Source organism: Chinchilla lanigera, unplaced genomic scaffold (assembly GCF_000276665.1).
Source record: "Chinchilla lanigera isolate Chin_1 unplaced genomic scaffold, ChiLan1.0 scaffold00105, whole genome shotgun sequence".
Taxonomy (NCBI): domain Eukaryota; kingdom Metazoa; phylum Chordata; class Mammalia; order Rodentia; family Chinchillidae; genus Chinchilla; species Chinchilla lanigera.
In genome coordinates this window covers 4,552,441-4,567,949 of record NW_004955506.1, presented here as the reverse complement: position 1 = coordinate 4,567,949, position 15,509 = coordinate 4,552,441, and the positions used below count along the sequence as shown (strand labels likewise).

Below are 15,509 nucleotides of genomic sequence, written 5' to 3'. Positions count from 1 at the left end.
CCAATCCAAAAATGGACATCTGAGGTGAATACACACTTCTCAGATAAAGAAATACAAGTGGCAAATAAATATATGAAAAATGTTCAACATTATTGGTCATTCAAGAAATGTGAATTAAAACAACACTGAGATTCCATCTCACCCCAGAAAAAAATGACTGTCTTCAAGAAATCAGTAACAAATTCTGGTGGGGCTGGTGGGGAAAAAGGAACTCTTCTCCATTGTTGGTGGGAGTGTAGACTGGTGCAACCACTGTGGAAGTCAGTGTGGAGATTTCTCAAAAAACTAGGATTAGAGACCCCATTCAACCTAGCTATTCCCCGTCTGGGTATTTACCCAGAAGACATGAAAACATCATACCATAGAGATATGTGTGCACCCATGTTTATAACAGCACAATTTGTAATAACTAAATCTTGGAAATAACCCAAATGTCCATCAACTGAGGAATGGATAAAAAAGATGTAGTGTTTTTATACAATGGAGTACTACTCAGCTATAAAGATAAACTCGAGGCTTTTATAGGTAAATGGATGTAACTAGAGACGATACTCATAAGTGAAATAAATCAGACTCACATGAGTAAACATTGTATTGTCTCCCTAGTAAGAGTAAATAATAATATATAAAAGGTAAATAGATACAGTGAAAGGGAAAGAAAGCTCAAAAGGAAAGAACTAGGATGGTGGAAAAGAGAACCGAAGGAAGAGGGGAAAAAAGATATGTATATATACACAAGATAGCTAAGATAATTGTACTACTAATTTCTTGTTAGTCCATTGAAAGAAACAGTGCTTATATTGTTTGATCAATTTTGCATGCCTGTATCTAGTAATCTGAGCAACTACTTTAAAGATAACAGTATGCGATATAATAACCATTGTTAATTTTCTATCATCTTGTTTTGAAATTGTGTGTCATTTATTCTCTCTGTAAAATAAAATTTTAAAAAAGTAAAAAAATAAAAAAGATGGACATTTAAAAAATCAGAAATGTTTAAAGGCCCACATTTGATCTGCAGTATCTGACCTTGTCAAAAAATTTTTTTGTCAGATGATCTATGTGTCTAATGCATTGGGTGTTCATAGCACTAGATGGTACCATTTTGGGTTCTAAAATTATATTAAAAGAAAACTACCTTAATGTATTTATGAGAAACATTATATTTGAAAAACCGAGTGTGAATTTTCTTTTTTCCTTTATTTCTAACTCTGGCATTAGGAATGTAGTTTGGGCAGGAATGTGCCTGCAATGCAAACAAAGCTCAAGGCTTTTTTTTCTGCCAAAGTGGCAGGATTTTCTTGGAGCACTACTTGAAAATTAACATTATTGAAAAATTTAAGCCCATTTAAAGGGATTCTAGCTTTGATCCAGGTTGTAAAAAATGGGGAAACATTTCTGTTTAAAAAAAATCTGTCACCTTGAAACTCGAATGGTTTAGTTAATGGAGTAAGCTGGAAGTAAGCCGCCTTTGATATAGAAGGGCTGCATGTGAATGGGTGATAACTGCCTTTCTTCTCCCTAATTCACTTACTTCCTATTCAACCTCAAATCTCAGTTGGAAAGCAGTTTCCCTTACTTGACCCATTTTTCTTCTATACTATATCTTTTCAATGGTCTTTCAATACAAACAGTTTGCAGGAATGGAATGTTATAAGCCTTAAAGACTCAATAGGTAAGGAAACAGGCACCTGGTATGAAATAGGTACTGTTTTTTTACTTCATTATTTGGCTCTCTGTGTTGGAGAAATGACAGTTGTTGGGGTTTTTGTTTTTACTTTTATATCATGGCTTTCAGAAGAAATATATATTAAACAACTAAGATTGGTAGAGAAGTGTATGAATATGGAAAAAATATAGGTGGAATGGGAGTACAACTCTTAAGTTTTGTAACATAAGCAATTTAAGAATGTTATTTTTTTACTAAAATAAACTACATATGTGGAATAAGCCTAACATGAATGTATCCATTGATATGTATCTACAGATCTAAGTCTTCTGAGTTTGTTCCCTAAGTTAATCTATTAGTGGTATCATTATACACATCTGTTAGCTATAGGTACAATGTTATCATGTAATAGTATCTCACATCATTGACTTGAGTGCTTGAATTGACTTCTGTTTTCACCAGATCAAATTCTGAATTTACTAAAATACCTAGTATCAAGACAGTCTTGTTTTATGAAACCATCTCTAACCACTCCTGGTAAACTTTATTTTTTCTACTCCTTTGGTAATCTCATTCAGCTTTGTGACTATAAATAAAGTACCACACACACACAAGGCTCCTGAGTTTAATATTGCTGACTTAGATTGATCCCTAGGCCCAAGCTGCTAAAAGGTACATATAAAAAGCATGTAAAGCACAGTAAATTAAAATACTTTAAGGGTAAATGACTAAATAAATGCTTTCTCCCTAAATCTGGGAACAAGACAGGAATGTCAGTTGTCTTTACATCTGCTGGACATTGTACTGGAGATTCTAGCCTGTGTAATCAAGTAAGAAAAAGTAATAAAAATGTCTAGATTACAAAGGAAAAAGTAAAACTGTCCTTTTATACAGATGACATGATCTTATCTATAGAAAATCCCAAGGAGATCCTGTGCAGTGCACACACCTGTAATCCCAGCTATTCAGGAGGCTGAGCCAGGACGAGAGCAAGTTCAAGGCCAACCTAGGCCCTGTCTCAAAGGGAAAATAAAAGGCTGGGAATTTAGCTCAGTCTTCTCTGGGTTCAATCCCCGGTACCAAATAAGCAAAATAAAAAGAACTGGTAAGTAGGTCAGTGGAAGAGTACTTAACTAACCTTTGTGATCTTGTGGTCCATCCCATCCTCAGTATACGACAGAGGTGGGAGGACACTAAGGAATCCATTAAAAAAATTGCTACATGAAACAAATTCAGTGAGGTCATAAGATACTCAATATTAAAAAATCATTGGTGTTTCAACATGCTAGCAGTAAATAATTTTAAAAGGAAGTTATGGAAATTTTAATTCACTACAGCATCAAAAGGAACTAAAATCTTGGGCACAAATTTGACAGAACAAATACAAGATGTTTACATTGGAAACTAAAACACTGTAGAGAGAGATTAAGGCAGATCCAAAAACCTGGAGAAACATTCCATATTGATGGATGGGAAAACAATATTGTTAGTATGGCAGTTCCCCCAAAATTGATCTGCAGGTTCAGGGCAATCCCTGTCAAAACCACAAGAAGCACTTTTTTGCTTTGTTTTGTTTTTAATTACAAGCTGATTCTAATACCTGTAGGCAGATGCAAAAGACTTAGAATGATCAAAACAACACTGACAAAAAACAACTACAAGGACTTAAATTCTCAATTCAAGAACATACTATAAAGTTTAGTTAAGATAATGTGATACTGGCATTAAGAGAGACATAGACAAATGAATCTGAATTATCAGAAGTAAACCTCTCATTCATGGTCAGTTTTAGTTTGTTTTATTGGTGCTAGGAACTAAACCTAGGGCCTCATCCACGCTATGCAAACACTCATTGCTAGCCTGTGAACTGGGTTTTTGAATAAGGTGCCAACACAGTTCATTGGGGGAAAAGAATAGACTTCTCAACAAATGAAGGCTAACTGAATAGTTACATGCAGAAAAATTAACTCAAAATGGATCATAGACCTAAATGTAAGAATTCATATAACCTTTACAATAAAGTGGTCTCATAACTTGGTCTGACAAAATGCAGATACACCAAACCATCGTTGATTTTTAAGAAGTTGATAAATCAAAATAAAAAACTATACTTCAAAAGACACTGTTAAGAAAATGACATCAACATAAAATAACGGTGCTTTAGAAGACACCTTTAAGTAAATGAAAAGACAAGCCACAGACTGCATTTACAGATCATATACCTGATGGACTTGTAATCAGAATATATAAAGAACCCTTATAATTCAATAAAAAGAATATCCCAATTTTAAATAGGCAAAAGATTTCAATAAGACCTTTCACCAGAGAGGGTATGCAATAGCTAATAAGCACCTCAGGTACTTAACGTTGTTAGACATTTTGTGAGTTAAAATTTAAACTACAATGAGTTACCACTTCTTACCAGTAGAATAACTGCAGTCAAAAGACAACTGCTAACAAAGATATGGAGAAATAGAAACCCTCGTACAGTGCTGGTGGGAATTGGTTAGCCCAGCTCCTCGTTTATGTTTATAAACCGGGCAAGGAGGTACACACCTTTGATCCCAGCTCTTGGGAAAACTGAGGCAGAAGGATCACAAGTTTGACCCAGCCTGGGTAACTTTGTGAGTTAGGGAGAACCTGTCTCAAAAAAAAAAAAAAAAAAGCCAAACAAACAAAAACTATAAGTTCATCATACTATCCAGCAGTTCTTCTGCTATTTGTCTAACCCAGTACAAATAGAAACATGTCGCCACACAAAACACAAACGTGAAAGTTATTCATAATAGCCAGTAAGTGGAAACAATCCAAATGACCATCCTCTTGTGATTGAATAAAGGATATGTGATTGGATACTAAGTGAAGCCAGATTTCATTTATGTCATATTTTTACAAAGTGCAAATCTATAGGACTCAAAAATATTTTAATGGTTATCTAGAACTGAAGAGGATGTAGTCTGGCTACAAATTGGGACAAATTTTTTTCTATCAACTGTGGTTTTCTTATTCAGCTGGCAAACAGTTTCCTACACTCGCACTTATGGAACATCACATGGCAAAAACAGGTTTTTCTCTAGACATTTTTTCTTTTTTTAACATTATAAAAATAATATTAAAAGTAAGATTTTTAAAATATAAAAATTTATATTTATCAAAAAACTAGATTATCAAAAAGTCACTAAAACTCTACATTTGGTTATGTAAAAAGTCCCTCTTGTAAAAGAAACATACACACTCGATGTTGATGCTATGGTTTCTTGTTGTTAGCAGACTGATAGGAAACAAAGGGGCAGAGGTGGGCTGTCTTTATTTTTAACCTCCCTTCCCTACCAAATAGTCTTGTCCGTAGAGAAATTTCACCTAGCTCAAGGGCAGCAAAGATGAACAAAAAGTGAGAAATGGCCCCTCTGGTGGTGTTCTGTCATTGCCTACTTCAGCCCCCAAGCCACTTTAAGAATGCTAAGTATCTAGGGAGAGAAGTGGAACTGTGAGAGGGACACAAAGCAGGAACAAGTAAGACCTCACTCTCCCATCCACCCCACCTCCAACAATGAAAATTAATGTACATTTTACATCAGTGAAAAACTGCATGGGGAGAAAGATGAGCCCAACTATTAGCAGTTCTAGGCATGACAAGGCGATCCTTTAATGAAAATATTCTAAACCTGGATTATGATTATTGCTGTAACAACTGTACATTTACTATAAATCTTTTTTAAGAGAAAAAATAGCCTTATATCTTAAAGCTAGGTGTATATTAAAATGGACATACTTATTATCAGATATTTTAACTTATGTTTTCTTAAAACTATGAGGGTGTGTGTTCGTGATTTTATTTTGGGTTTGTATTACCCTTACGATTTAATGTTCTGTCTACTGATGATGGGTTAGCAGCAACAGTATTAGCAAGTATTGTATCTTGCTTATCTGCTGTGTTTCCAAGAATAAATTTTAACTAAACTATTTAAAATTCATAGTTCTAGGTTGAAGATGGTAGAGTGCTTGCCTAGCACATGAGAGTTTGGTCCCTAGTTCTGCCAAAAAAACACCACAAACATAGTTCCATTGAGTTTACAGAAATGAAAAGAGGTAGTGTAACCTGCTAAACTCAGATAGTCCTGGGTTCAAACCCAGGCCTTGCAGAAAACTACTCTGTACCTTTTGGCATAGGTAAACAAAGAAGAGAAAGATAATTTGTAAATAAGATTAAAAAGCAAACATTTTAGAAGCTTATTTTACCAGTAACTGCAGCAAGGCAAATTAAAGAAATCAAGATAAAAAGAATTACTCAGCTAGGAATATAGCCCAGTGGCACAAGTACCTGCAAGGGCAAAATCCTGAGTTCGATTCCAGGTACCAGAAAAAGAACTACTCAGTTGACAAAATTTAAATATGATCTTAGAAGGGTGAGAAAATAAATCCTTCCAATCAGTTGTTGCTAGTGGCACCAGAAACAGGTACAAATACCTTCAGGTGGTGAAAATAATAATTCACTTCAAAGACCCAAATTCCTTGTCATCTTTGGTGAAATTTTTAAAGCATATATATTAAGGGCTTTTTTTCCTACATAAATTAATCTGTACATATTTAAATATACCATTCAGTATATTTTGGTATATGTAAACAACTGCAGAGGTCACCCAGAGCCTTTATACTAAACTGTCTCTCTCACTTACTTTCCCTCCCTTCTTCTTTTTTTTCTTTTTCTTTTTCTTTCTCTTTCTCTCTCTCTGTCTCTCTTTCTCTCTCTTTCTCTCTCTCTCTGTCTCTCTCACTTTCTCTTGCTCTTTCTCCCTTTCTCTCGCTCTCTCTCACTCACCAGCATCTCCATAAGTTGTCTAGGCTAGGCTCAACTTGGAGTGCTGGGATTACAGGTATACATGATGTCTGGCTTATCTTTTAGTCTTGACATATATGACACGTGAATGAAAACTGTCGTCCTATCTTATTCATGAAATAAAGCACATTCTCATGCAAAGTAGAAAGGATACTGTATTGCAGAATAATTTTAGGAATTAAGTAAATGAAATGTAACTATGAAAAGTTTACCTCATCATCTTTATTTTTCTTATTTCATAGAGTTGTAAAACTTCCTTATTAGTTGATAACTTCCTATTTGAGGACCACTGTGAGTATGCTTGTGAATTGTCAATTCTGAGTTAGATTTCTAGGACTCCCACTTACTACCTAGATGACTTTGGGTTTTTTATTTCTCTGAATCTTTGTGAGCTGCAAGAAGTGACTAATGCATACTATTACAGGGTTAAAAGGATTAAATGAGCTAGTGTGTAAGTTTCTCACCTAATTGTAAACACTGTTTTTCCTATATTCAGCAAATATGCAATCTATTCCTTATTGTTTCACATTTGCTTTGTGATTATCTGTGTATGCATTACTGCAGTTTTAAAGGAGTGACTCAAGTCTAGACCATGGTGTTATTTTAACACTGTCATGGATATAACCATAGTAATCAGTTTGCTGTAAAACAGTCCTGTGACATTTAATTATCTTACTGCATGATGTTAGTTCTTTTGACTGAGTAAAGCTTTATTCAGTAAGATCAGATGCCTAGTATGCATCACTCTATATAAAGCTTAGAGTTCCTTTTATTTTAAAGGTATGTTAAAAAAAGAACGAAAAACAATGGAACGCTTACCGTATTGCCCCTTGGCATAAAACTGTATGGCAGGTGGACAGTATCTTTCTTATGGTTCTTAGACTTTCTGCCCTTTTTTTTTTTTTCGTTTGTTCATTTTTGTTTTTCTTCCAGTACCAAAAATCAAACTCACGACCTTGCGCTTGCCATGCAGGCACTGTGCTGCTGAGCTAAATCCCCAGCCCCCTAGGTTTTCTGCCCTTTATAATGGTTATTGTGCCTTTTTCCCACTAGATTACAAATTCCCTGAAGACAGGATTCACATTTAATTTTTTTTTTATAACACATGGTTTGACTTATACATACCAGACACTCAGTAAATAACTGCTTGATTGACTAAATACCCAGATACGCATATGCATTAAGTTTCTCTACTGACTCCTGATGACAGCTGTTTCCAAGATTTGATGAGATGTGGATGATCTAAAGTACAGTGACCAATAATATCCCATTTTCAGTTCCACTAATATCTTTTCTACATCTCTAACCTCTATAATTTTGAAGTTTTGAATAATGAAAAGAAACTCCCCATCCAAAAACAAAAAATTTTTTATGACATGGTATAAAACAAAAAGACAACTTTTTAAATGAAAAAGAAATTTGTTGTTGAGCCCTACCTTTATGCTAGGAAAGGATCTTTGACTCTATAAGTACTCACAATCTGTTTGAGAATCCAGACAACCTAAGTAGAACAAGAAGAAATTTTAATTACAAAAGAATTTATTTCCAAGGGGACCAGGGGTAGCTCAGTGATAGAACATGTGCTTAGCATGTGGAAGATCTGGGTTCAATCCCCAGCACTGAAAAAATTAGGAAAGCGGGGCTGGTCTCCTAGAAGCTTCACCTTTTCAAACTTTCATGCCTTACATTGACTATGTAGATTGCCTCAGAATTTAAGCAATAAAAGGATAGCTGTCTGGTTTATTTCATGAAGCTGGTTTAATCATGATCTTAAAACCATGACAAATGATAGCTAAAAAGCTAACATTTGATTTTTAGTTTACCAGAAAGTGTAATTAATCAGCTTTTTAAATAAACAAATAGTAGATGTACTTTTATATAATATTTTAAAAATACAGATTTTCTGACAACTTATAAATTTCTATTGTAATAATAATGGATATTTTAAACAAAGGGAACAGTATAACCAAAACTTCACTTACAAATGCAAATGTATGCGTTGTTCAGGGATAATTAGCTTTAATACATAAGACACTTCTCTCCAAACAGTAGACATACTTATTGGTAGACAGAGAACAGCAAACTGATTTTGATTCCATGTAGACCAGTGCAATGTCTGCAATACAAAGTTGACTTAGAGGGACCCCAGCTCAAATTTGTAAAATAGCCCCAGCTTGAAGTAATAATGAGGTGGCAATTAATAATAGCACCAAGCTTTACTAAAATTTAACAACTTTAGATACCTTTATTTTGGGTTTCTGTGGTTTAGGTTCATCTAAAATTTTTTCATGGTCTCCACTCAACCTTCTTTGCCCAGCAACCAACAGTGAACATCCTGTTTGAATTCTGACTTTCAGGGCAATCTTTCTTCAGATGTTCCACAGACAGACGCACAAGTTTGCAGCCATCACCATCAGCGTAAAGTACTTTGGGATTGTCGGGACAAGATCAGGACAGGTGCCCTGTCTATCCACAAAGCATTTTGCAAAAGGAAATTCATCAAGAGCTGGGTCCACGCACTTGGTTATTTCATGCTCTGTGAACCCACGCAGGTAACATACCCCAATGGTCATTTCTTGATTTTTAAGGCTTCCTGGGCAATCTGCAACTCCATGGCTAGGTTTTCTTCAATGAAAACATACTATTGCATTTTTCTTGGCTGCTTGTCTTTTTAATCAACTTCCTTCCTGGCAGCTATCTTTCTTTAAAGGAGCTGTGATTTCTTCCCTTACTTCCTGGCTGGCTGTTTCTATCATTTCTCCATTGGGAATCATCTGTGAGTTCTGTGTCAGGTATTCTGTGAATCTGTACACATCTTTATTTATGTACTCTTTTTTTTTCTTTTTGTTTCTGTGTTTCACTTGGGGTACATCATTTTTAAGGGACAGCCTACTAGCTCCAGATTATTATTGCTTTGGCAGGCTTGGGCTCCTTCCCTCCAGGGACCGCACCTTCATGTCCTCCCATGACTTCACTGGCAGAGATCTCTTTCTATGCATTGTGGTGACTCACACTGACTGGGTGATGGTTTCTTTGAGATCTTCTCAGTTGCATTCAGTCCTCCAAGGTAGCTCTAATACATCAGTTTTAGTATTTCTTTAAAACCTTATTCTAAAGAGAATTTGAGACAAATGCAACAGCATATTAAAACAACAGTGAAGACCATTATTTGGAATGCAAAGAACTCTGTTATTCTTCTACATCATAAGGAGATTTATGAGACTATTCCTATTGCTTCCTAGAGAGTCATTCAGTTCAAGTCACATTCTTCTGGCTAGGGCAGACTAGCTGTGTCAGATCTACCAAAAACTAAGGAGCTGTGGAAGCAAGGTAGATAATGAAAACAGATGTTTGAAAGTATTAGAAGCTAGTACCAGTGCATTGGGGACTTTTGAGAGAAGGGCGGTCTAAAGAGGCAGAATAAATATTTGGTTCCACATGACCCTTCGAAAGCATTTACTGACCAAAGCTCTGAAAAGGAGAGCAGAAGGTTGTGGTTAGGAAGCCAAATGGAGGGCTGGGGAGGTGGCTCAGTGGCAGAACTCTTGCCTTACATGCACAAGGCCCTGGGTTTGATCCCAGCACCACCAAAAAAAAAGAAGCCAAATGGAGTTTTTAGTAGATATTGGAAGCTGGGGCCACACGCTAGAGTTCAAGGGCGACAGGAAGAAGGACTTTGGCAAATATACCAGCTTTCAGTTGGGAACCACTCTTCAAAAAGCCACTTTTTACTCTTGGAGTAGGATCAGCCTAACAGTAATCTTAAAACCTCTGCATCAGCTAGAATAAAGTGAGTCATCCCGACTTTGAAGTGTCCGTTGTAAGCAAAACTAAATCCTTTCTAGAGGAAGATAACATCATCTAGAAACTCACATTATCTACACAATTTTTTACATGCAAGCCCAATAGACATACACTAGGCATATAAAAAGTTCAAATATCAAGAAAAAAAAATAGGCATTAAAGTCACCCACAGGAGATCCAGATGTCAGATATGGAGCTGAAAGGAATATTGGTTAATGTGACCAGTAAAGTAAGTGACAAGTGGAGAATTTTGGCTGAAAATATTAAATAGAAATTAGTTAACTGGAAGATAGGCTAGAAGAAAATATCGATGGCCAAACACAGAGAGACAGAAGGATAAAAAGTGAAAATAAAAGGGGAAAAAAATACAAAAGAAACAAATAGGGGGGCATGGGGATATAGCTCAGTGGCACAGCGCCTGCCTGGCAAGCGCAAGGTACTGAGTTCAATTCCCAGTACCCCAAAAAAACAAAACAAACAAACAAATAGGATTCTATTAAAAGTCTAAAGTACTTATAATTGGAACACCAGAAGAAGACAACAAATAGATTAGAAATAATGCTTTTTTTGGAGATATAGTTTCTGTTAAATTCCTTTTTTTTTTCTTTAAAGAGTAAAAAATAATTTAAAAAAAATAGAAACAATACATAGTTTCAAAAAAAAAAACAAGATGATATGAATTCAACAATGGTTGTTATATTGCACATTGTTGTCTTCAAAGTAGTTGTTCACATTACCAGATACAGGCATGCAAAATTGGTCTAGAAATAATATTTAAAGAGATAGTGACTGAGAATTTTCTAAAACTTATATAAAACTATCAAGGTACAAGGTTAAGATTCACTGTAGATCTATGTAGATACAAACAAAATAAAAAAGATAGAAAAATTGCTAAAACAAAATTGTAAAATCAGCCAGAGGAACAGATCAGCATGCTTATACATGCCTGTAGCCCCAGATTACTACTGGGGAGCCTACGATGCAAAAATCTCTTGATCCCAGGAGTTTGAAGCCAGCCTAGGCAACATTAAACCCTGTCTCATAAACAAATGAAACAAAACAAAAGCCAAAAGAGGAGAAAGATACATTACCTTCCCAGGAGCAACAATAAGGACTGATGATCTCCTTTGCAGAGGAAATGGAAATCAGAAGGCAGTGGGACAATATCTTCAACATGTTGTAGGAAAATAATCTTCAACATGTTGTAGATACCTTCAGTGTGTTGTGGGAAAATAACTGCAAATCCATATATTAAGCAAATGAGGTAGGAATAGGTATTTTCAGACAGGAAGAAACAAAAGAGAATTCATCAACATATACTGTAAAGAACTGTAAAGAAGTTCTTCATGTAGCAGAAACATTATCCCACATGGAAGCATGGAGATGCAGGAAGGAGTGAAGAGTACTGAAAAAGATAAATAGATAAATAAATCTACAGTAATATTAATGGTATGAAACAGCAAAAATAAAGATACCAGCAGCATAAAAAATTGGAAAAGGGTAAATATAGTTTAAATGTCCTGGGCTGAGGATATAGCTCAGTGGCACAAGTGCCTACCTGGCAAGCACAAGGTCCTGAGTTTGATTCCCAGTGCAAAAAAAAGAGAGAGAGACTAAATGTCCTAAAGTCTTTGTCCTTTGTCTTGGACTTTGAGTCAGAGACGCATGATGTCATATATAAGGCAGTCCTTCACAGCCAGCTTTAGTGAGAGAATCACCTACTAGTGTTCAAAAGCAGACATAGCAAACTTTAACCTGTGAACCAAATCAAACCTACTTGTTTTAGTAAGAAATAATTGTTAGAACACAACCACATCCATTAATTCAAGTATTATCAATGCCTGCTTAATGCTTTGACACCAGAAATGAGTAGTTGGAATAGAGACTGTGGGATCCACAAAGCGCAAAATACTTACTGTATAGCTCTTACTAGAAAAAGTTCGCCATACCCTGGGTCAGTGATGACGAACCCTTTAAAGACAAACTGCAACCTCAAACCCACTTATTTATCACAGCGTGCCAATGCTGCTATTAAAACTGAATACTTAGGTTTTAATTTAGGAAAAACAACTCATACATTAACATCTTCTGTCTTAAAAGAAGAATAAACACAGTAACATGCATGCTATAAGTTTGCCATCACTGCCTTAGGTGTTGTGGACTGAATATATTTACCACCACCCACCCCCGCAATCCATATGCTGGCATCTTAACCTCCTAAGTGATGGTGTTTGGGAGGTATTTAGGTTAAGACAGTGGAATACTTGTAAATGGGATTAGTGCCCCTATAAGAAGGGACATGAAAGGGCTCAATTCTTTCCCTCTGCTCTCCAACATGTGAGCACAAAAGGAAAATGACCATCTACAAGCAAGGATGAGGCCCTCACCAGAACTGACCAAGCTGGCACCTGATCTTGAACTTCCCAGTCTCCAGAACTATGAGAAACAGATGTTGGTTAACCCATCTAGTCTGTGGTGTTTTTGTTAATAGCATCCAAAGCTTACTAAAACATCTGTGCTAAGCCATCCATTGTATATAATAAATTCTTTTATCTATAATGATCCAAGCTGGGTGTTATCCTTGTAGGAACTGAAAAAAATAGTCACTCAATATTTTCTGCAGGACACAATTTTTATAGAACTCACATTGAGAAAAGGTGCTCTCTGGTAAATAGTAAAAGGATGAAAAGAGAAGTTAGGTACCAAACTAGTGGAGAGTGGGAAAATTGAATAATAAAAACTATTAGCTAGTTTTAAAGAAGACAAGAGAGAAGAGGGACGTAGAATAGGTGGGGAAAAAAACCAACAGAATCAAAAGGAGAAGACAATTCAGTATCCGTATTTCTCCTGTTAGATACAAATTAGGGTGAGCAGGATATTTAGTATGACAAATTCACACACCAACCTTCCATTATCATACTTAATGACAGAGCTCTAAAAGCAGTCTCTCACTGTGTGTAATGACCCATTCTGGATTTGTGCTTGACATCCTACCAACTTTTGAACTCTGCTAGGATTTGGAGTTCTCACTTTCCAAATGGGAAATATTTCTAGCACAGGACATGGTATAGGTCTATTGAATTGGAAGATGAAGCTACTACCTGTGTGACTCTCCTTTGCTGCTCAACAAACAGGTAGAAGAGGGATTACCCTACTACCTGGAGTGCTTAATCCTGAGTGCTGAGGAGAAACTGGGGTAATGCTGTACAGTAGGGGATAGAGGGAGACAATTCTCTGGAATGGCTTTAGCATTTCTGTACACAATATTAAAGAGTAACAAAAAACTGCAGTACCCAAAGAAGGCAGGTATGATGTTAAGCAGTGTTCCTTCAGGGAGGAAGGTTCAGGTCGTCCTGTCATGTTAAGAACACTATTACATCTGGTAATCTGAGCAAATTCATTGGAGATAACAATATATAATATAACAACCACTGTTAATTCCTATCATTTTGTTTTGAAACCCTGTACAATTTTTATTGTTTTTGCTTTGTTTTGTTTTTGTCTATGTTGTTACTTTATTTTTTTTATTCTCTTTAAAATAAAAAAGAAAGAACACTGATTAAGGTTTTGATTAAGGACAAAAGGAAATTTAGGGTGGATCCCTGGCTTAGAAATGAGAATTTGCTGCTCTTGCTCTTGATCTTTCTTTCTTCTTTTATGTACAAATATTTAGAAGTTAATTTACCAGTTTTTTCTTTAGAGAACAATATATGGTGGGAATGAACTGAACTCTAAGGAGTAATTAGGTTGCCATTAGTTACTATTGCCAGTAACAAATATAGTGATTCTTTGGATTATGTCTCATTTGAAGAAAGTAAGAACATCTTCATTTATAGGAAAAGAGACTGCTGCATGTTGGTGGGTAAAAACAGAGTTATTTTGTTGCTTCATGTCAGTTCAAATGTGTGTAGTGGGTATGTGTGGAAACCAGGTAGCCAAGGGATGGGCTGTGCCAATTAGCAATTTATCTGTCAGTTCCCAGTCTGTGTAAATCCAAATCCAGCTACTGGAGCTGGGCACTATAAACAGGTGACTGGCTTCATATTGGGTCCTATCAGTCAAGCGCACTGGAAGGGCAGTGGAAGGAGAGGCGATAGAGACAAAAGGACCTTCTGCCTGCCTTCTGTGTGCTTTCTTCTGGCACAACAGTCAGCAGATTGGCCTGACGGAGTCCTGGGAGTGCTCACTTCTGTGCTTATAAAGCAGTGTTGGGCTACCATGCCCTCCAGGAAGTTTCTCCTACCAGTAGGGCTCTCCTGTGGACCAACTCTGATGTGTACCCTCGGCTAGATTCCTTTTTTACTGTCCTGCTATGTGTTCTGTGGAGGCCCCGCCCTTTCCAGTCCTGCCTGGAAGGAGCTTCTTCTGTGCTCTTGACCCCTTTCTTATACACACATACCTTCAGGTTGAGGCTAGTAACTATATGCTTCCTGCATTTGCCCCTTCCAGACTCCTTATAGACCTATTTTAAAGTTTACTCACTTTTTACTAGTTAATAATTTTTTTTTTTTTCTTTTTTGAGATAGGGTCTCACTGTGCAGTTTAGGATGGTCTTGAACTCACTTTGTAGCCCAGGTTGGCCTCGAACTCACAGCAACCCTCCTGCCTCAGCTTCCCAAGTGCTGGGATTACAGGTGTGCACCACCACGCTCAGCTAACAAGTCTTTATATCAAATTATAAAGTTCTTATTACTAATGTGGTCTCTGACTCCTGAGTATTCTAAGACTGCTAAGACACACTAACAACATTACTATTTAATCTTTAGCATTGCCTCCCAAGTCCAGGCCAGGTAAAAAGAAAGATGTATTCGTTTTCTGTTGCTTCATAATGTATTGCTGCATAACACATTATCTCAAATTTAGAGATTTAAGAACAATACGTGTAGATTACTGTTCTGTAGGGCAGCTATTTTGGAGGGCATAATGGGGGTCTCACATGACTGAACAGCTGAGTTCAGTGAACAGCTGAACAGCTAAGTTCACAGATGGAGGCTCTGAAGAAGAACCTGCTTCCAGGCTCATCCTTGTTGCTGACAGAATTCAATTCCTTGCAGTTGTAGGATTGAGGTCTTTGTTTCCTTGCTTGCTGTCAGTGGAGCTGCTCTCAAGCTCTGCTCCCTGCCTTGTACCCTTCATCTTCAAGTCAGCAACTATATGTTGAATCCTCACCATACTTTGATTGTTTGGTTTTTTGTTTTT

At 36.5% G+C, this 15,509-nt stretch overlaps 1 protein-coding gene and 1 pseudogene across 1 annotated transcript in view; one reads left to right on the top strand and one right to left on the bottom strand.

Moving 5' to 3' along the window:
- Positions 1 to 10,695, bottom strand: part of LOC102012564 — a 15,480-nt pseudogene extending 4,785 nt beyond the window's left edge.
- Tnrc6c (trinucleotide repeat containing 6C) overlaps positions 1 to 15,509 on the top strand; it is a gene marked incomplete in the record, with an annotated part of 139,088 nt that overhangs the window by 11,693 nt on the left and 111,886 nt on the right.